Source organism: Phyllobates terribilis, unplaced genomic scaffold (assembly GCF_046119375.1).
Source record: "Phyllobates terribilis strain yellow unplaced genomic scaffold, ASM4611937v1 Scaffold_551__1_contigs__length_1112272, whole genome shotgun sequence".
Taxonomy (NCBI): Eukaryota; Metazoa; Chordata; class Amphibia; order Anura; family Dendrobatidae; genus Phyllobates; species Phyllobates terribilis.
In genome coordinates, this window is record NW_027363311.1 from 105,675 (window position 1) to 127,926 (window position 22,252).

Sequence of the window (22,252 nt, forward strand, 5' to 3'; positions counted from 1 at the left end):
TCTCTGAGATAACACCTGTCTGCTGGAATATGTTCCCATTTTTCCTGTCCTGGCTTCATCACTATTAACACATTACCTGCCCCTCTAGCAATCACCTCTGCAGGCTCTGGGGGACCTTTATCCCCAGCTTGTTTTACCCATGTTTTTGCACCATCATTTAAAGAATGACTGGAACCAAAATCTTTATCTCCTCTGACAGTTATTACTGTGGGGGCTGTTCCCTTGATCACCTTCATTTTCTGGATGGATAAAATCAACAATTGAGCTACCCTGTCTCCTTTTTGAATCAACCAGTCACTATCCCCACTATTCAGCAGGAGTACCTTAATTTCACTTTGATAGTCCTGATCTATCACTCCTCCCATCACCTGAATTCCCTTTAAGGCTAAATCTGACCTTGGAGCTATAAGACCAAAATGTTCAGGAGGCATTTGTAATCCTATAGCAGTTCTGATTGCCTTTATAACTCCTGTTCCAATCTGATTTCCTCATGGGATTGTAGATCTAATCCTGCAGCTTGTGGAGTAGCCCTATAGGGTCCTAGTGCTCCCGTCTCCAATTCCCAATAGAGAACTGTCTGTTCTGTGGTAGAAGCTTTTAAGGGCATTATCTGTAAATTGGGGGTAATCATCCTCATTAATAGTGTTTCCTGTTCTCCAATTGGCCTGTTAAGAATGTTAAGGGCTTCATTTAAATGTTTTCTCCACCCTTTGTAAGTTCCATCTCCCAATTTCTTTAATTGTTCTTTGAATAACCCATTCATCTGCTCTACCAATCCTGCAGCTTGGGGATAATATGGGATATGAAAGATTCACTCAATGTTATGTTCTGAGCAAAATTCTGCAACCTTCTTGTTCCTGAAGTGACTACCATTGTCACTCTGAATTTGTTACGGAATTCCGTAGTATAATACTATGGTTTCCATTGTTTTGATCGTACTGTTGGCATTGGCCGCTTTACACGGACAAGCCATCATGTACCCTGAGTATGTATCCACAGCCGTGCATACATACACACATCCTCCATCTTGTGGAAGGGGACCAATATAATCTACCTGCCAAATTTGTCCAGGCAATTTGCCTCGGGCTATATGGCCCCTAACCACATGGGGAATAGGTCTCTGTTGTGAATGTTGACACACTGGCCATTTCATAATTGTTTCCTTAATTACATGTAACCTGAGGGGCACTCCTCTGGTTTGTGCCCATTCATAAGTAGCTTTTTCTACAAGATGCCCACATTTCTGATGTGCCCATTGAGCCAATCCAAGTTGCTTTTCAGCTGAGTCAGGCTCCTCACTGGCATCAGCAACTGATATTTTGGAATGTTCATCCGCTATTGAATTGAAGAGTCTTTCCAGGTTATCTGAAGCACAATGGACGTCAACGTGAAATACAGTCACTTTAATTCTTTGCACAATTGCCCAAACATCTTGCCACAGTTCTTTCCCCCACACATCTTTGCTGTATATTTTCCAGCATATGGAGTGGGACAGACTTAGGTCTATATCATCAAAAGGAGTATTTGGCTCTGATCTGATGAGTGTTTATAAATGATGATGGAATAGCAACCTCTATAGGTCATGGGGAATACTAGATGAATCTCTAAATAAAAGCTACAGCAAGAGAGACACTAGAAGAAGATTTATTTGTTGATTTCTCAGTGGAGTAGACAGAAACTGTTATCTGTAATGTGTTATACATAACCATATATTGGCTTGTTAACTTGTGTTGCCCCTGAAGAGCCGCTACGACAGTTGGTGGTGAAACGCGTCGGGCATTAAGCATTTTTCATCTGAAAGGATGGTTATAGTTGAAATTGGGTACTAGGCATCTTCCTTTGAGTGGATGGTTATAGATATGTCATACTGAAATCATCTAACCAATATACTACTTGTTTAGGTATACCTAGGAGAGTATAGGCTGACCTCGGACAATATAACTACTAACAGTAGATGGGAAGCTGAACCATGATTATAACCTAGGTTATTGGTTGGGTTTTTTTTCTGTTTGATTGGTAATTAGTATACAATGTTTAGTCTGTTAGCCTGTGAGTCAGGGTTGTTTTGTTTTTTTGCACAATTGTTTGGTATGTTTTTAACTTTATACCTTAATAAATATATAATTTTAAAATGTCTTCCCTTTAGTTTATATACTGTGATTGGTTAAGATTAATAACATTTATTGTTGTGAGCCCCTATTCTTATTTTGCCAATTAATGACCAAATTTACATGAGGGCGTCTATCTATGTGGAGGGCTCGGCCAAGAAGTCAATCACTTGTGTCTCCCTCTGACTGGGAAACCTCTCTGGGAGAAAAAGTCAACTCCTGTCGCTGTGTTTTGACCTCCTGCAACAGCAATTTTACTTCAGCGTAAAGATCCTCAAACCCCGGCGCTGTGGGTTTCACTGGGGACGAAGTCGGAGTGGGCCCTCCCGCTCTCTCCGTGTCCAACTACGCCCACGCTGTGGGGATCCAGAATCTTCCACTGTCACCTTTTTATTTTGTAAACTTCCTGATTTCTTATGAAGCCCTCGCTTTTGGTATAATTTCCACATTTCATCAGTACTAGTGATGGGCGAGCACTAAAATGCTCGAGTCGAGCAAATTGGAATGCTCGACCCGAGCAATGAGCCCAATGTAAGTCTATGAAAAATTCGAACATTTTTCAGGCGGCTCCCCCCGGAGGTCTGCAGAGGCCTAAAAATTGCCCAAATCGATGGGAACAGTGCTCAAATGACATGGGAACAGCATGGGGAAGACCCCTGAAAGCATTTCTGACTCCCAGGTCACTGCTGTGAACAACGTTGTCAGAGGTATTACGCCACTTTTACGAACTCACAATAAAACATACAAAAACTAAACCAAAATGGATTTTCCTGGGAAATATGTTAAGGAACATCCTTTACAGGGTAATGACTTGTATATAAGGCAAAATAAATAACCAAAACCAAAAATACTCCTCCACACCAGCGTTTTTGATGCCTTTTTGCATTCAACCGTGACAAATGCATTCACCGGGAGATGTAATTTTAATATTTTACAACCTTATCTGGCCATGTGGTGTGTGACACATCAGACACATCCTGTTTCATTTATGAAGGAGGCACTCTGAAAGTCACAAAGCCTATTTTTATAGGGTTATCAGGCGGCCTTTTCTATTCTTAAAGGGCCAGCAGTCAGCCCTCACCATTCTTAGAGAGCCATCAGCCGGCTGTGCTTTGTTGTTCCCATTACTAAAGAGTGGGTCTCCTATACTATTATTGCGTATGCAGTGAGTGGCAGGGCTGCACAAAATTTGGACGCACCCCAGTACCCCTTTGAAGAGACTTAGAGGAGGACCTCCTGAAAACAATGTTCCCATTATTAGAAAGTGGGTCTCCCATGCTGTTTGCCTATGCAGTGAATGCAAGGGCTGCCAAACATTGGGAGGCACTCCAATGTCCCTTGGAAGAGACGTGGAGGTTAGAGGGCCTCCTGAAAACAATGTTCCTATTAATAGGAAGTGGGTCTCCCATTGTGTTGGCCTATGCAGTGAATGCAAGGGCGCCAAAAATTTGGAGGCACTCCAATGCACCTTGGAAAAGATGTGGAGGAGGGCCTCATAAAAAAATGTTCCCATTAGAAAGGAGCGGGTCTCCTATACTTGTAATGCCCATGCACTAAGCGTATGGGCTGACAAACATTTACCCCTGGGGGGTATAAATGAACATATTGAAGACCAGAAGCAAATATCCAAAATCAGGAAGCGTATACCCATGTGTGGCTGTGAAAAGATGCATGGGAATACACCTCCCAAAAAAAGACACTGGATTTAAGTTTATGTTACGCTGCTATCATGGTGGTGTTAAGAAGTCTGGCCCAATCCAGCCCTTGTTCATTTTTATAAGAGTCAGCCTGTCAGCTTTTACAGTTGACAGGTGGATGCTCTTATCAGTTGTAATTTCACCAGCGGCACTAAAAACCCTCTCTGATAAAATGCTAGCGGCCAGGCAGGCCAGGACCTCCAAGGCGTAGAGAGTCAGTTCATTCCACGTGTCCAGCTTGGATATCCAATAATTATAAGGCACAGAGGAATCATGGAGGACATTGGTACAGTCGGCAAGGTACTCCCTCAGCATCTTCCCAAACTTTGCACTCCTTGTGAGAGTAACCCGCACCTCAGGGCCTGTGCAATGGGAGGGGCTGAGAAAACTCTCCCAGAACTTTGACAGTGTTCCCCTGCCTCTGCTGGATTGGAGTTGTGTCTCTCTCGGCTGTACTCCTTGGTTGTCCAATGAACTGTGACCTCTGCTGCCAGCGTTTTCAAAAGGGAATTTTTTTTAATAGTTCCACAACAAGGGCCTTCTGGTACTGCCCCATTTTTGTAGACCTGTCCGCCTCAGGAATAAGAGATATAATGTTTTCCTTGTAGCGTGGGTCTAGAAGTGTCATCAACCAGTAATGACTGTCACCCAAAATTTGGAGAACGCAAGGGTCACGGGAAAGGCAGCGTAACACAAACTCAGCCATGCGTGCCAGACTGCTAACAGGCAAGACTTCCGTGTCCTCACCAAGAGGATGACTGATCATGCTCTCCTCCTCCTCTTCCCTGTCCTCAGGACATCCACGCTGAACTGACGGTATGACAGTTGTGCAGGTAGTACCGTCTATAGCGCAAGAAACTAGCTCCTGTTCTTCCTCCTCCTTCTCTTGCTCATTGTCACCCAATCCCCGTTGGGATGAGATGAGGCTGGACTGTGTGTAATCATCCTGTATGGTTCCTTGCTCCATCTCATTGTGCTCCGCCTGCAATTCATCCTCTTTGCTTCTGAGCAGAGAGCGTTTCAGCAGACAGAGAAGCGGGATGGTGACGCTAATTATGGCGTCATCACCGCTCACCATCTTGGTGGAATCCTCAAAATTTTGGAGGATGGTACAGATGTCTGCTATCCATGTCCACCCCTGAGGTCTTGTGTGGAGTCTGAACTGAATACAGCCTTGTTGATGCTGGTAGTGAACAACTGCCCTCTTCTGCTAACAAATTCTTTCCAACATCTGCAGTGTAGAGTTCCAACGCGTGGAGACATCACACACCAGTCGATGAGCCGGAAGCTGCAAACGCTGCTGAAGCACGGTAAGGGCAGCGGAAGCTGTACCTTACTTTCTAAAATGGGCACCCAGGCGGCGTACTTTGATGAGCAGATCCGGCAGCTCTGGGTAGGTTTTGAGAAACCGATGAACCACGAGGTTAAACACATGGGCCAGGCATGGTACATGTGTGAGCTCGCCTCACCTCAGAGCCGCCACCAGGTTCCGGCCATTGTCACACATGACCATGCCTGACTGTAGGTTCAGTAGTGTCAGACACAGATCTGCTTGCTTTTTCAGAGCTGTCCACAACTTTTCAGCATTGTGCGGTTTGCCACCTAAGCATATTAGCTTCAGCACAGCCCGCTTGGCTGAGGCAGTGCTTCCAGCTTGTGACTGATGTGGTCATTTCGGAGATTGAGGCTGAAAAGGAGGAGAAGGATGAGGTGCAGGAGCTGTAGACTGTGGGGGGCAACCCTGATTGACCTAGGGCCTGCAATCCTCGGCATCGGGAGGATGTGTTCCGTCCCAAGGTCCGACTGGGCTTCCACTATGTTAACCCAGTGTGCCGTCAGCGAGATGTACCGTCCCTAACCACAAACACTTGTACACGTGTCCCTGGTTAGGTGGACTTTCCCTGTAACTGCATTGTTGAGGGCATGGCTAATGTTGTGGGACACGTGGTTGTGTAATGCAGGGACGGCACATCAGGAGAAATAGTGGCGGCTGGGGACCGAGTACCGAGGGATGGTCGCTGCCATCAGGTCGCGGAAAGCTTCCGTCTCCACGAGCCTAGAAGGCAACATTTCGAGCGCAAGCAGTCGCAAAATGTGGAAATTTAGTAGTGTGGCCTATGGGGCGTTGTCTGCGTATTTGCGCTTGCGTTCCAAGGACTGGGGTATGGATAACTGAATGCTGCGCTGGGACAAGGACGTGCTTGCTGATGATGCTATTTGAGATTGTGCAACGACAGGTGCAGGGCAGGAGGCATCTTCGCATGCACTATGGACAGGGGATTGGCTTGCACACAAAACAGCGGAAGAAGCAGTGGTGTCACCTGCAGACACTGTTCCTGGACCCTGGGGTTCGGCCCACAAAGTCGGGTGCTTTGCTGCCATGTGCCTAATCATTCTGGCCTAATGCTGGCCTGGCAGGTGGTGTAAATGGCCTTTTTGGGGTTATCGGCAGAGTCTTTAAAAATCAATTAGACTCGAGAAGACCTAACAGTTGCACTGGCAACGTCCGTCGAGTTGGTGTTACTGGGAACTCTTTCTCGCCTTCTGTTTGCGACCACCACAGTGCATCTTCATGCCTGTTGGGGTGCTCTTCCTTCCTCCCCCTGTGTGCTGCTGTCCTCATTCTGCATGTCCTCCTGCCAGGTTGGGTTAGTTACTATATCATCCACCACCTCGTCTTCCACCTCCGCACAATGGTCCTCCTCCTGACTTTCTGGCAATTGTGTCTCATAGTCCACCTCTCGTGACACTTTCCCACCATCGCCTTCGTATGACCGTGGCTGCTCAAATATTTGGGCATTGCTAAATGCGATCTTCTCTTGCCCCGCTTCAAGTAGACCAGGCAAGAGGCCCGAATCTATAAATGGAAAAGTGAACAGCTCTTCGGAGTGTCCAAGTGTGGGATCAGTTGTCTCTGGGCACTCGGCATGGTGGGAGGAAGGGGAGGATCAGGGTGAGGAATATGCAGTCCAGACTCACGGCTACTGAGACTTGACCTGTGTGGAAGACAGGGTGGTGGTGGTGGTGGTGGCTAAGTGACTGGAAGCATTATCTGCTATCCAACCACTAACCTTTTCACACTGCTCTGTGTTCAATAGTGGTGTTCTATGGTCCCCTATTAATTGGGACAGGAAGGTCGAGCGAGAAGCAGTGGGTGTTTGTTGTGGCACAATTTCAGCTTGCCCACGGCCTCGGCCTCTGCATGCACCATCACCATCACGTCCAGTTCCCCGTCTCTTGCCACGTGCCTTGTCCATTTAAAATGGACGACAATATCTTCCACGCTCACTACAAATGGCTCAAATTGGAGCGCAATTATATGTGATCCGTGTGATGGACAAACCAGTTTTAAATAGCTGCATTTTTAGCGCTGTAATATGAAAAGGACCTGGCTGTACTCTGCAGTGCCAACAAGCAAATGACGATGAAAAATGGTGTTCTCTGGATTGCTTTTTAAGTATATAATCAGGATTAAAATAAAAATATATATATTCCTGACCCGATACCTAGGGCTATTTTCTGGAAATATCTGGAAAAGCAGCAGACAGAACTGGAATGGACCCTCTTGCTATGTGCACTGCAGTCTGCTATATACTCTGCCTGCCTGCCTAGCACTGATATCTCTGCAGCTGGATTAGTCCTCAGAAGGACTGTTAGTTGAGATGAATATGTGTCTCTAATATAGTCTGGCATACCTACACTAACTAGAAACAAGCAAATCTCTCCCTAGCTTAGCAGCAGCTCTCCCTACACTGTCTGATTCCGGAGTGACTGTGACGAGCATGGCGGCGCCAGGTCTGATATAGACCTGATGACGCTGTGCGGCCAGCCAATCACTGTAATGCCACAACCAACATGGCTGCGGCATTACAGTGTGTGGCAGACCATCCCTGCATGTTGCTTGGCGCTCTAAAGAGCACTAAACATGCAGGGAGGAGACCCGAGTTCCCGCCAAGCAACCCCCGGAAATACTCGGCGAGCGCCGAGCATCTGCGACGCTCCAGCCCTCCCTGGGATATGGGTTTACTCAGAGCCGGGTCAGTGTAGGGGTAGCGGGGGAGGCAGTCGTGGCCTGGACCGTTCCGTGCCCAGGGCCGTCACATAAAAATATTGGCCTTTCAAGTAAGAGTGATATTTCGACTACGCCACCTGCGGTTTCCGGTGATGGACACCAGCGCTGCTACAGTCCACTGAGGCTGGTGTTACGGGCTGCTAAGATGGGACAGCTCCCCACAGGCGGAGCAGGCCTCAGGGCAGTGTGAGAAGGAATGGTGGGTGCAGTGCCGCGCAGGAAATAACAGGCTGAGGCGGTGTGTGAAGTCATCCAGGGCTTTTACTCACTTTCAGATGAACTTCAGCCGCAAAAGCTTCCCTCTGCTACTCACGGCGTACTGCGACCACCGGGATGGTGGGTCCAGCACTTTCCAGGTAGATCAGGAGCACCTGTCGAGACCCCTCTGGTGTGTGTTCCTCTCCTTGGTAAGTTCTCCCACTAAGTCTTCTCCTGACTGTGTGTGGTTAGAACGAGGTGTAAGGCCGGGTCCCACTGGATAAACGCAGTGTAAGAGATACAGGTGGCGTAAGCCACTCCGTCCGTATCCCCCCTGGGATCCACTAAGCCTCCGGGCTTTTCTGACTGAGACGTGAAGTAACAAAGTCAGATATCGGGGGCCAGTCACCCCTCTTGCAGCAGGAATCCCTCTGACTAGGCCAGAATAAAGAGTACAGGTGGCCACTCCGCTCCGTCCGTATCCCCCCTGGGATCCTTTTGCCTGCTCCCCTCCAGGCCTTCTTAGGTCAGGACCTTGACCGGGTAGAGACAGTGGTTAACTCAGACCCGCTCCTCGTCTCAAGGCCAGAGAACGAGGACCGTGTATCTTCAGTCAGCTGCAGACTTTTGCTGGACTCTGGCAGAAGACCACAATCACAGACGAATACCACAATCACAGACGAATATCACAATCAAAGACCTTGAACTTAAGATGGCCGTAGATTAAATATGAAAGAATAAGTGTTTCCTAAAAGTATGTTCTCCACCCTCACCCACTACATGGTTCCCCCCATCTTTGGTTCCCCCCCCCCATCTCCTCTATCCCGGGCTGGGGCAGCACCCTGGTGCATTTAGACCCCCTACTGGACAGGAGTGGTTTAGTGTTGAGTGGTAAAGTGGGGTCCTGAGAAATGCTCCATCCTTACCTGGAAGAGGAGATACCACACTTCGAGCTGAGGTGCAGTACCCCTGTGGCGACTGAACCCTCAGGGGCGCCACACATCTCGAGCAGTGAAATGCTCGGGGGAGCACCGAGCAGTAGCGAGCATGCACGCTCATCACTAGTCAGTACCAATCCCATCAATTTCCTCTTTGGGAACCTCATCTTTCAACAAGGCAATAAACATATCCTTGCGCGATATGCGGGAGCCATTGTTATTGTTTTTAGATTCTCTACGCTGCTCTCCGGAAACAAAATTACCACTAGTCCTGGGGCCCCAATCTCCCAAATTACCCAATTGCCGAATTGCCTCTAGGGTGTTGGAGATGGTCTTCCCAGTCTGGTTTACCATTAGGGTCATCATTATATGTTTATAAGCTGGGGAGCAGCCCTGATTATGCGATTTCTGACAGACACACTAACTAGGACTGCCATGTAGTCATCATAGGTCCTTACAGAAATAGCATTTTTTCATGACCTCTTCCTTCAACCTATGGGAACAATCTTTTAATGTAAACCATGGCTTCTTATTAGGGGGCCAATCTGCTTCAGATGGATTTTTAGGCTGTAATGCCATAGCCACAACATCCAGTATACTGCAAGTCGAATGTTGCAACCGAATCCGCAGTGTACAGAACGCTTCCTTCACTACAGGATCATGACTTAGTTGCACAAACTTGGGACCATCTACTGTATCCACTTGTACTCCATGGGCCCCTATCTCCCACAGTCTTACCTCCCAAGTAATCAATGATTCATTGGCTTTTTGAGAAAAACAATCATGAAGATCATTAAGTTCTTGCTGACTATAATCCTCCAACACATCTCTCTGTTGTGCACCTACAGGGGTATCTATGATCCGCCTGCGATGTATGGGATGTGCTTTTACTGAGTCAGTGGGGGAATTAACCTCTCTTTCCGCATTAAAGCACTCATCCTTCTGATCAGAATCAGTGGAATCCCACTTCTACACGTAATTTCAGTTATATACATTACTTTCCTATAAAGCTTGTTGTGTGTATATGTGTCACCCCAGGTCTGGATGCCACAAATATTAAAGGCTGTGTCTGAGAGCAGGAGGGAGGTTCCCTGGTTAGGGACAATTAGCATACAGCACCTCCTGTCCTAGGCCAGTAGGGGGAGCTGGCTGCCCCTATAAAAGCTGGAACTGGGGGTAGGGTTAGAGAGAACTGGACGACCTAGCTCAGGACTGAGACTAATCCCAGAGAAGAAGGGACAGTTCAGCTGTAGCTGAGGAGTCCGTGAGGCAGAGGAGAAACTGCAAGCCAGGGACAGAGGCGATGAGAGCCGCTCCTGGCTGAGAGAATCACACAACCGGACATTGGAGTCCGAAGCTGTCAGGGTTGTAAGCCCAGCAGCAGAGAACCAACTCGCAAGGGATTGCAGGTCCCTTGGCCTAAGAAGCCTGGAGGCTCCGCCACACAGAGGGACCAGTACAGCGAGGAGAAAGCAAAAGGTACCCAAGGCCCGAGTCGCAAGCCATACAGGCGAGAAGTACACGGCCAGCTCAGGGACGTGGGCTATTACACCACAAAGAGGGGGATAGTCAGAAAGAGCATAGAGAGAATGGTAGGCCTACACACTCACCCTGACCAGTGGGGCTCGCCCGAATGCTCTCAGACACCCAGGCCCATTCCTAACCTGTACTACTGTTGGGTCATTAATAACACCTACAATAAAGACCCTGGACTGTTTGAAGCGGACTCTGAACTCTTACTATTGTGGCCTGCACTATCACCCCCAGCATTCACCTACACTGCCCTGAGGCTACACTCTTCCCGTGGGGAGTTATCCTACCCCTGTGCTGCACACCAACACCAGCCTCAGCGGTCTGTCTTGCAGCGGCGGTTATCCCTGACCGCAATCCACGGGTGGTGTAGTCGGACATTCACAAATCTATAAATAGACTGCCACAACATTTGGTCTGACCATCCTGAGCCACGGAATCGGGTTGCCACTACTACCCCCAGCGTCGTACAGAAGCCCGGTTCCGGGTATCCCACAGCCCAGGGGGTGAGTCAGCTTTTTGGCGTAGTCGGCAGGATTGTGACCAACCCGCCACAAACGGGTATTGTGTGCCTGAAAAAGACTTTATACATACCTGGGTGAAGTTTCCCGCCATTCGGGCCATTTCCCGCCATCCGTTGCAGTTTCCCGCCATCGGGCGCCATCTTCGGGACGCCGCGCGGGAAGAAGAGGGGCATGGACGTCAAAAATGCGCAAGACCTATAGCCCCGCCCTACGCTGAGACGCTGCGCAAGGTCCTGGAAAGAGATCCAGCGGACGCCGGCGTCATCACCGTGCGACGCAAGGTCCTCGCCCAGAGCATCGCGAGCGGAGCCACGGCGTACAGAAGAGGATCGCCGGAAGGTAGGCCACGGTTAACTAGGGGGGAGGAAGATGTCGGACGCGGAGGGACCCTCTACCACCAGCGTAGCTGCTGCAGCTTGTGATGCCGTTTTCCATGCCCTATATCCCCGGAGCAGCCTGGCTGCCACAGTATGCCGGCGAGTAGCATACCTTGGGTGACTTTAAAGAAAGACTGTATAGCCTGTTTAAAGTTTATCCCCTGACAGAAGAACAGAAAGTAAGCATACTGATAGGGCAGTTAACTGGTGCGGCCCAGCGGGAGGTAAAGTCTTGCACAGCTGAGGAGAAAAGGACTGTAAGGGGGGTTCTGACCCATCTACGGGACACCTTTGATACCCGTACCTCAGCAGAAATCAAAATGTGGTTCTATGGATGTAAGCAGCGAGCTCAAGATAGCATCAGAGATTATGGCCTAAATTTACAGGAAGCCTTGGGAGCAATCAAGCAAGCTGACCCTGGCAGCGTGCAGGATACAGATAAATTATTGACTGAGCAGTTCATAGAAGGTCTGCTGTCCAGCGCCCACAGAACCCAGCTGCGCCTCATGGCCCTACAGAACCCCGATTTGACTTTTGCACAGTTCAAAGATAGGGCCATCCGGGTGCTCCGAGAACCCGCACCAGGTGGCGCTGTAGTTTCCCGGCGCCCTGCCATCACTTACCACCAGGGGGCGGCGCCCTACCCCGCAGACCTTGTGGGGGCTGATGTGCAGGCTCTAAACCCATCCCCGCCAGCAAACCTGCACCACCAGGTCCAAGAACTAACAAAGAGTGTTGCTGCATTGACCAGGACCGTACAGTCATTACAGATGGACTCGTCAGGACCAATCAAGCTGACTTCAAGTCCGGAGGATGTCCAGTGGCGTCGACAGAGGAGGATCCTGTCGTTCAGAGGGAGGCCCACCGACTGTTACACTGAGGATGGACAGCCGATTTGCCGCCGTTGCAGCCAGCCGGGACACGTAGCCAGGTACTGTACTTTAAATGGGTCTGACCTGGGGCAGAGGGCCAACCCCCAGGCATAAGGTCATTAGGCCCGTCTAATTGGCGTGATGAATACATGGGGGGGGACGCACAGTTTTACCCATAGTGCTGGACGGTATCCCCATGAGTGTACCGCTGGATACCGGGTCACAAGTAACTACCATCCCCTATGTACTTTTTAAGCAGTATTGGAGTGACACTGACATAACCCACTACCCAGACAATGACTTGAGCATCATCGCCAGCAATGGCCAGCCCGTGCCGCAGGTGGGGTTCAGAGAGATGACCGTTAAGATTGGTAAAGTTGAACTGCCGGCACAGGGAGTGATCATTGTGGACATTGATCGTCGAGAAAGTCACCCTAAAATAACCTTGGGTACTAACGTGATTGAAAATTGTCTCTTTCAGAAGTAATTGTAATTTTGCAGCAGGTGGCGATGAATGTGAGCTCCAGCCAACAGAGGGTCCTCCAGAAGGAGATAAGAGCCCTGATGAGACAGCAACAGGTAGAACTGTCTGGTGGTGAGATCGGTAGTGTGAGGATGAGCGACCCGTTCCCCATTGCCATGCCTCCCAAAAGTGAAATGATGATCTGGTGTCGGACTGCAATCGGGTTAAGAGGGAAAGACTACCAAGCCATGGTAGAACCAGTGTACTCAGACAGCAGGCCCACCATTTTGACAGCCTGGGGGGTGGTTGATGTCCGCCATGGAAGGGTGCCCGTCCGGATCTTAAACATCGGGGAAAGGGAAGTACACTTGCCCCGGTACGCTACACTTGCCAAATTGTATACTGTTGAACACAATGCTGTCAGGGCCGTGGAACCCTTGCCTCCATCTCCCCAGGCGGAAGGTAATGGCTCCCAGAAACACAAGGAGGACTGGTGCCAGAAACTCCACGTGGGTGCTGACTCCACAGCCCTTGCACCAAAAACAAGGAGTCTACCGGGTGGTTCAGGAGTACAAGAGAATCTTTAGTAAGCACCCGCTAGACTTCGGCAGAGTGAAAGGGGTAGAACACCACATCCCCACGGGGAGCCACCCACCAATAAAAGAGATACAGACCTGTACCCCCCGCACACTATCAGAATGCAAAGGGCATGCTGAGAGAAATTAAAGAATCCGGGGTCATTAGAGACAGCTGTAACCCCTGGGCAGCCCACTTGGTTCTGGTAAAAAAGAGAAAGACGGTACCATGAGAATGTGCGTGGACTATAGACAAGTCAATCGTATCACCCATAAAGACGCATACCCGAGGCCTAGAATAGAGGAGTCTTTGGCCGCACTATAATCAGCTAATTTCTTCTCTACGTAGGACCTTACTAGCGGGTACTGGCAGGTTCCTGTGGCAGAGGCTGACAAGGAGAATGCCGCCTTCACCACCCCGATGGGATTAAGTGAATTCAACTGTATGCCATTCAGGCTCTGCAATGCACCCGGGACCTTCCAGAGGCTGATGGAATGCTGTCTAGGGCACCAAAACTTTGAGACGGTCCTACTCTACCTGGATGACGTGATTGTCTATTCGAAGACTTACGAGGACCATCTAAAGCACCTGGCTGAGGTGTTTGAGGCCATGGCAGGCTTTGGCATGAAAGTGAAACCCTCCAAGTGCCATCTGTTAAAGCCGAAGGTACAGTACCTAGGACACGTGGTGAGTGCAGAGGGAGTAGCCGCCGACCCTGACAAGGTTACAGTAATCCAGAGCTGGCCAAGCCCCTCTAACATCAAAGAAGTGAGGCAATTCCTCGGGTTGGTAGGCTACTACCGAAGGTTCATCCCCGGGTTCACAAAGATGGCAGCTCCAATGCAGGACCTCCTGATAGGTCAGTCTAAATCCAGAAGTCACAAGCCACCCTTCAAGTGGGACAAGCCGGAAGAGGAGTCCTTCCGCCAGTTGAAGATGGCCCTCACGGGGGATGAGATCCTGGCCTACCCAGATTATGACCAGCCTTTTATCCTCCACACAGACGACAGTAATGTGGGGCTGGGAGCCGTACTGTCACAGAACCAACAGGGCAGAGAAAGGGTGATCGCGTACGCCAGTCGGAAGCTGAGGCCCACCGAAAGAAACCCGGAGAATTACAGCTCCTTCAAGCTAGAATTCTTGGCAGTGGTGTGGGCCGTCACAGAACGGTTTAAACATTACCTGGCCTCCGCAAAGTTCACCGTGTACACGGACAACAACCCGTTGACACACCTGGACAATGCAAGACTTGGTGCCCTGGAACAGCAGTGGATGGCCCGGCTATCGAACTATGACTTCACAATCAAATACCGGGCAGGCAGGACCAACGCCAACGCAGATGCCCTATCGAGAATGCCCCACCTACCCGAAGGGAAAGAAGACTCGGAGGAGCTGGAGGAAGTAGAGCTCCCTGCGTTCCACCGGTATGGGGCCACTCAGTATTCTCACCGGGTAAGAGACAAAGACCTAACCACCGTCATGTTCAACTCCTTACCCCACCACGGCTGGGCTGAAACGCAAGATAGTGACCCTGCAATTCGCCTGGTGAAAGACCTGTTGACCCAGGCAGGCGCTAGCCCTGGCCCGGACGCTCTAGAGGAAGCCAAGCAGTTATGGAAGAAAAAAAGCAGGCTATTCCTCTACAAAGGTAAACTGTGCAGAAGGCTTGTCAACCACCGGACGCACGAGCTGACCTGGCAGGTAGTGGTCCCGAGACTAGATGCAGCAATGGTCCTGGAGGCCTACCATAACAGAGCAGGACACTTCGGGTTGGAAGAAACTGGAGTTCCTACTGAGAGAGCGGTTCTACTGGGTCGGTATGAGAGGGGCCATAGAGAAGTGGTGCAGGGACTGCGGCCCATGTAACCTCAGAAGGAAGGACTTACCAGCCAGAAGACACCCTTGAGGCCCATTGTCACCAGGCAGCCTCTTGAGCTGGTAGCTCTGGACCCTGTGAAATTGGCTCCAAGCCGGTCGGGCTACGTCTATGCCCTGACAATAGTGGACCACTATTCCCGGTTCCTGGTGGTGGTTCCCGTTAAAGACTTGACAGCCCAAACAGCGGCCAGAGCCTTCCAACAACACTTCTGCCGTCCACACGGGTATCCGGAACAGGTCTTGACAGATCAAGGTCCAGCGTTCGAGGCGGAAATCTTCCAGGAGTTCTGCAACCTCTACGACTGTAAGAAGATTCGGACAACGCCTGGTTTCAGAGTCAGGAGGGAATTTTTCCTCACGTGAAGATTGGCTAAATCATTTGGGGTTTTTGCCCTCCTCTGGATCAACTTTAGCAATTACAGAACTTACAGGTCGAACTTGATGGGCGCAAGTCTTTATTCGGCTTTACTAACTATGTAACCGGCAAACAAACGGGCTGTGTGAGAAAATTAATAATATTGTCATTGATCTCCTCAAAACGTTGCCCCTAGAGGAACGCAGCCTGTGGCCGGAAAAACTGCCGGACCTGATAGACTTATACAACCATATCCCGGTGAATGCTACCAATTGCACCCCGGCTTACCTGATGCGAACAAGACCAGGTAAGCTGCCGATAGACCTGGAGATGGGAGTCCTGACACCCGAGGACACCTCCCCCAGACGCGGACTGGGATACGGAACGGCGGCTGCAGTACAAGAAGGTACAGGAGAGTGTGGAGAGGAATCTGGCTCAAGCGAGAGAAAAGCAAGAGAGCCCTTGCTGGTCCCCTGAAACCTGGCGAGCAGGTCCTGAAGCGGAAGAGAAAGCTTCACAAGCTGGATGACCAGTGGGAGAGAGACCCGTAAACAGTACTGCCGTCCAACCACGACAACTCGAAGGTATGTGTAATTACCAAGGATGGAGGAGAAACCACTAGCACTGTCTCCAGAGACCACCTAAAACGGAGCCCCGAGCAACTACAGAGTGCAGGAGAAGATCGAGATGACCTTGAACTCGCAGAGGACAAAGAAGAAATGATCAACACAGTTCTTGGAGAGTATCCTGGACTCTGATAAACGATGCAATAGTGGTACCCGTCCTACACTTCCTTCAGCCAACCCAGCAGGAGCCTACAGCAGAGCAGGAAGAACAAGAGGAACAAGCAGCCCCGGAGGCAGAAGAACCCATGCCAGCAGCCCAGGAGAGTCAACCCTCTGCTGACAGTGATCCTGCCATGCCTGCGGTAAGCCAAAGGACCTGCAGACAGCTGCCTGCCCTGCCTGTAAACCCAGCTAGTAGCTGTACCCTAAATGCTAGTGGGGAAAGCCAGGTTAGACCACCACCAGACAGTGGGTTACGCAGGTCAACCCGGATTACTAGGGGTCAAATACCAGCTCGCTGGAAGATCTAAATGTAAAGTATGTAGTTAATGTGTTATACTTGTTACCTGGTTACTAATACTGTTTTCCCAGTTTTCCTAGATACAATGGACTGACAGGTTATGGACGGTGAATAACCGGAACTACCACGTAGATAGTTGCACCTGGTGCCCTCTTGTGAAGATTGCCACAGAAGAAAAACCTGTCCGGCGTGGCCTCCTTGTGGTCCAAAGTAGTTAGCTTTTACCTTGCCGCCATGCCCAAGGCCAGGAACTTGGGGTTTATGGAGACAGGTCCCCACACTGTGGAAAACTTCACCTTGTTGGGTGATATGGACACCCGGTCACGGAAGCGCCGTGGCCTTAAGGACAAAATGTACTTGTAAATATGTTATGTTGTCATTTATACCCTGTATTTGTGTTTCCTGTTTAGTCCGGAGTACTAAATTTTACTAGGGGGGAATGTGTCACCCCAGGTCTGGATGCCACAAATATTAAAGGCTGTGTCTGAGAGCAGGAGGGAGGTTCCCTGGTTAGGGACAATTAGCATACAGCACCTCCTGTCCCAGGCCAGTAGGGTGAGCTGGCTGCCCCTATAAAAGCTGGAACTGGGGGCAGGGTTAGAGAGAACTGGACGACCTAGCTCAGGACTGAGACTAGTCCCAGAGAAGGAGGGACAGTTCAGCTGTAGCTGAGGAGTCCGTGAGGCAGAGGAGAAACTGCAAGCCAGGGACAGAGGCGACGAGAGTCGGTCCTGGCTGAGAGAATCACACAACCGGACATTGGGGTCCGAGGCTGTCAGGGTTGTAAGCCCAGCAGCAGAGAACCAACTCGAAAGGGATTGCAGGTCCCTTGGCCTAAGAAGCCTGGAGGCTCCGCCACACAGAGGGACCAGTACAGCGAGGAGAAAGCAAAAGGTACCCAAGGCCCGAGTCGCAAGCCATACAGGCGAGAAGTACACGGCCAGCTCAGGGACGTGGGCTATTACACCACGAAGAGGGGGATAGTCAGAAAGAGCATAGAGAGAACGGTAGGCCTACACACTCGCCCTGACCAGTGGGGCTCGCCCGAATGCTCTCAGACACCCAGGCCCATTCCTAACCTGTACTACTGTTGGGTCATTAATAACACCTACAATAAAGACCCTGGACTGTTTGAAGCGGACTCTGAACTCTTACTATTGCGGCCTGCACTATCACCCCCAGCATTCACCTACACTGCCCTGAGGCTACACTCTTCCCGTGGGGAGTTATCCTACCCATGTGCTGCACATCAACACCAGCCTCAGCTGTCTGCCTTGCAGCGGCGGTTACCCTGACCACAATCCACGGGTGGCGTAGTCGGACATTCACAAATCTATAAATAGACTGCCACAACATTTGGTCTGACCACCCTGAGCCACGGGATCGGGTTGCCACTATTACCCCCAACATCGTACAGAAGCCCGGTTCCGGGTGCCCCACAGCCCAGGGGGTGAGTCATATACATATATAGTTCTCCTGCTCTCTTGTCCCCTTTCTCTCTATGACCAGTGATAGACTATTTTTATATCACATTTAGGCATCCATTTAATGTATACGCTGGGACATATAAGATAAACCGATACCTCTGACGGATGATGCACACTTTTAATGTTTCTTTTATGACTCTAAAACTATAAATCTGTTACACAGCTCCTTCCCGATCAAATAATGTGAACAGCTCCATTCCTCCCTCTGTGTATACATTGTGTAATGTGAATGTATTGTGCTCTGTGAACTGTATATGGGCTACAGAGAATGATACTTGCCACACGATGACCAGTAAAGGATGATGGAATCCTGTAAATCCTGCAAAAATGAAAAAAGGGGAAATGGGGGAGGGTACAAATGGGAGGAAAAGGAAAAAATGACAAAACATTGTGCCTTTATGGCTAAAAACTCTCCGGATGCTCCTTGTAGACAAGTCGCTGTGCTCGCTCTCTCATTGCAGGTGCCAGGAATGACCAGTAACTGCCAATCACATGACCTCCTCACTGCAGCCAGAACATTTCTATTACATTTGAAACTTTCAAGTAAAGATTTAGCCCTGATTCATCAAGACTGGCAGTTCTCATATCGGAATGTGGTGGTTTCTGGTCCCTTAGTCTGACATTTATTTTCTAAACACTGTGTATTCATGAGCTCCTGAGTATTTTGGGGGGGGGCATTCAGTATTATGGGTACCACATAGTCCTCCATACAGTATAATGTTCCCCATATAGTGCTCCATACAGTATTACGGGCAACACATAGTCCTCCATACAGTATTATGGACCCCATATAGTCCTCCATACAGTATTATTGGCACCACATAATCCTTGGAACAGTATAATGGGCCCCATATAGTGGTTCATACAGTATAATGGGCACCATTTAGTGCTCCATACAGTATTAAGGGCACCATATAGTGCTCCATACAGTATTATGGGCCCCATGTAGTCCTCTATACATATAAAATAAATAAACAAATACTCACCTCTCCCTTATCCCTCGCAGCTCCAGCCCCTGCACTGCTCAGCACAGAGGGCGTGCTGTAGTGATGTCATCGCGCCTTCTACACTGAGACATCACAGAGTTCAGATGGAGAGGGGGAATGATGGGAGAGGGAGCAACAGCTGATGGCTCCCTTTCCTATTGTTGTTTTCAACTGTATCGGCATCCATGATATGGATACACACGTTCCATTAATTTGGGGCAAAAGCAGAAATTGTTTTTAATTGGTTTTTCACCTTTTCAGCAACAAGCAAAACAGTGAGAGTAACACCAACCAATATTGAGATATGTTCTCACTATAGATTAGATACTAGACAGCAATTAAAGTGAGAATCTAAAACATAACTTTTAATATTTAATAGTTAAGAACAATAAACAGATAATGCCACCCATAAAAAGAGAGATGGATCTCAATGCTGGAATGATTATTACCATTAACACAGTCAGGGGACCATCTCTATATTAAATATGTGTAAAAATACATAAAGAGCTTGTACTCTATCTTCAGGTGTGAAGACCAGGCTCTGGATAGAATCTGTAGAGGGAAGAGGGTGTATACGGGGGACACAGTAAGTCGCCCTCCCCTGAAACACCAATTTTTAACAGATCCAGATATACATCAATTAAACTAGGGGAAAATCTCTGTTCTTCCCTTTATTCCATGGATTAAGCATTTATTTCTATCTCCAGGAATCCAGACACTTAAATGAAAAACAGAGATTTCTCAAAACACAAGTATGAGGTCTGAGTGCAGATCCTACATATTTATAATAATTCATACATGATTGTGTCAACAAAATGTCAAAGGGAAAGTGCAGGGCCTCCATACAGGGCTGGCTGTGGTCTGCCCTTGTCAGAGCGGGAGCTTTGTGGGGATAGTTTAAGCTTGAGCCTAAAGGGACTAATAGGGCCAGCTTATACAACTACTTGGTCCAGAAGGAACTCCCCAGACAGCAACTTTCATCCCGGAGAAACAAAGAATGGGTGAGAGAATTCCATTTTGTTGACACAATCATGTATGATGAGTATTACTGTGTATCTACACAATGTTACTTTACTGTGTCCTGTTTGCTTTTTACACCTTCCACCATGTATTCTAGTTTCAATTTATGCGAGCCCCCCCCCCATAATCCCAGGCGTGGGGAGCAGTGAATATTCTGGCAGCTGATGTCGGCATGTGAGGGCCGCTGCGCCGTTTATACACTGAAGTAAGTTGCCAGCCTCAGAAGATGGTGCCGCACCGTGTAGGAGCAAAGGGAAGGTGAGCAGAATGGTTTATTTTTTTTAAGTATGCGGCATGATGGGGATCATATATACTAGAAATGGCGACATATATACAAAGATAGAGGGCCACATATACAAGGATGGAGATCATATATACCAGAATGGGAGTGCCATATACACCAGGATGGGAGGGCCAAATACCAGGTTGGGGAGGACATATATACCAGGAAGGAGGGCCACATATACCAGTATTTTAGATCATATATACCAGGATGGAAGGGCCATAAATACCAGGACGAGAGGGCCATATATACCAGGATGAGAGGGCTATATATACCAGGATTGGATGACCATATATACTAGGATGGGAGGGCCATATATACAAGTATAGGGGGAACATATATAACAGGATGGGGGGGATATATATATACCAGGATGGGAGGGCATATACAGATGAAACCAGAAGTTTACATGCATTATATAAAAAGACACATATACATGTTTTTCTCAATATCTAACATGACATCAGGATAAACCTTTCACGTTCAATTAGGATTACCATCATTTTTAATATTTGCCAAATGCCAGAATAATGAGAGAGAGAATGTTTTAAAGCATTTTTATTACTTACTGCAAAGTCAAAAGTTTACATACTGTACATTTCATTAGTATTTGGTACCATTGCCCTTAAACTGAATGACTTGGGTCAATCGTTTCTCACAAGCTTCTCACAATAGTTGGTCGGAATTTGGGCCCATTCCTCCTGACAAAACTTGTGTAACTGATCCAGGTTTGTAGGTCGCCTTGCTCGCACCTTCGTTTTCAGCTTTGCTCATAAATTTTCTATAGGATTGAGATCAGGGCTTTGTAATGGTCACTCCAAAACATTGACTTTGATATCCTTAAGCCACTTTGTTACCATTTTGTCAGTATGCGTCGGGTCATTGTCCAATTGGAAGACCAATTTATGCCAAAGCTTTAACTTCCTGGCTGATGTCTTAAGATGTTGCTTCAGTATTGCCACATAATCTTCTTTTCTCATGATGCCATCTATTTTGTGAAGTGCACCAGTCCCTCCTGCAGCAAAACAACCGCACAACATGATGCTGCCACCCACGTGTTTCACATTTGGGATGGTATTTTTAGGCTTCCAAGCTTCTCCCTTTTTCCTTCAAACGTAATGATGGTCATTATGACCACAGGACATGTATCCAAAAATTAAGGTCTTTGCTCCTGTGCGTTGCAAACATTAATCTGGCTTTTTATGTTTCTTTTGGAGTAATGGCTTCTTCCTGGCAGAGTGGCCTTTCAGCCCATATTGATACAGTACTCGTTTCACTGTGGATATTGACACAATCTTACCAGCTTCCACCATCATCTTCATAAGGTCTTTTGTTTTTGTCCTTGGGTTGATATGCACATGTTGGACTAAAGCATGTTCATCTCTGGGACACAGAACCGTTTCCTTCCTGAGTGGTATGATGGCTGGACATTCCCATTTTGTTTGTACTTGCATATAATTGTTTGCACAGATGAATGAGGCACCTTCAGGTATCTTGAAATTGTACTCAAGGATGAGCCAGACTTGTGCAAGTCCACAATTCTCTTCCTGATATCTTGGCTAATTTCTTTAGATATTTCCATGATGCTATACAAAGAAGCAGTGCGTTTCAGGTGTGCATTAAAGTACATCCACAGGTGTTTCTCTAATTAACTCAGATGTTGCCAAAAAAATAGAAGCTTACAAACACATGACATCATCATATGGGCAGTCCAGAATTGTTTAAAGGCATAGTAATCTTAGTGTATGTAAACTTCTGGTTTCAACTGTTTACCAGGATGGGTGACATATAACAAAATTGAG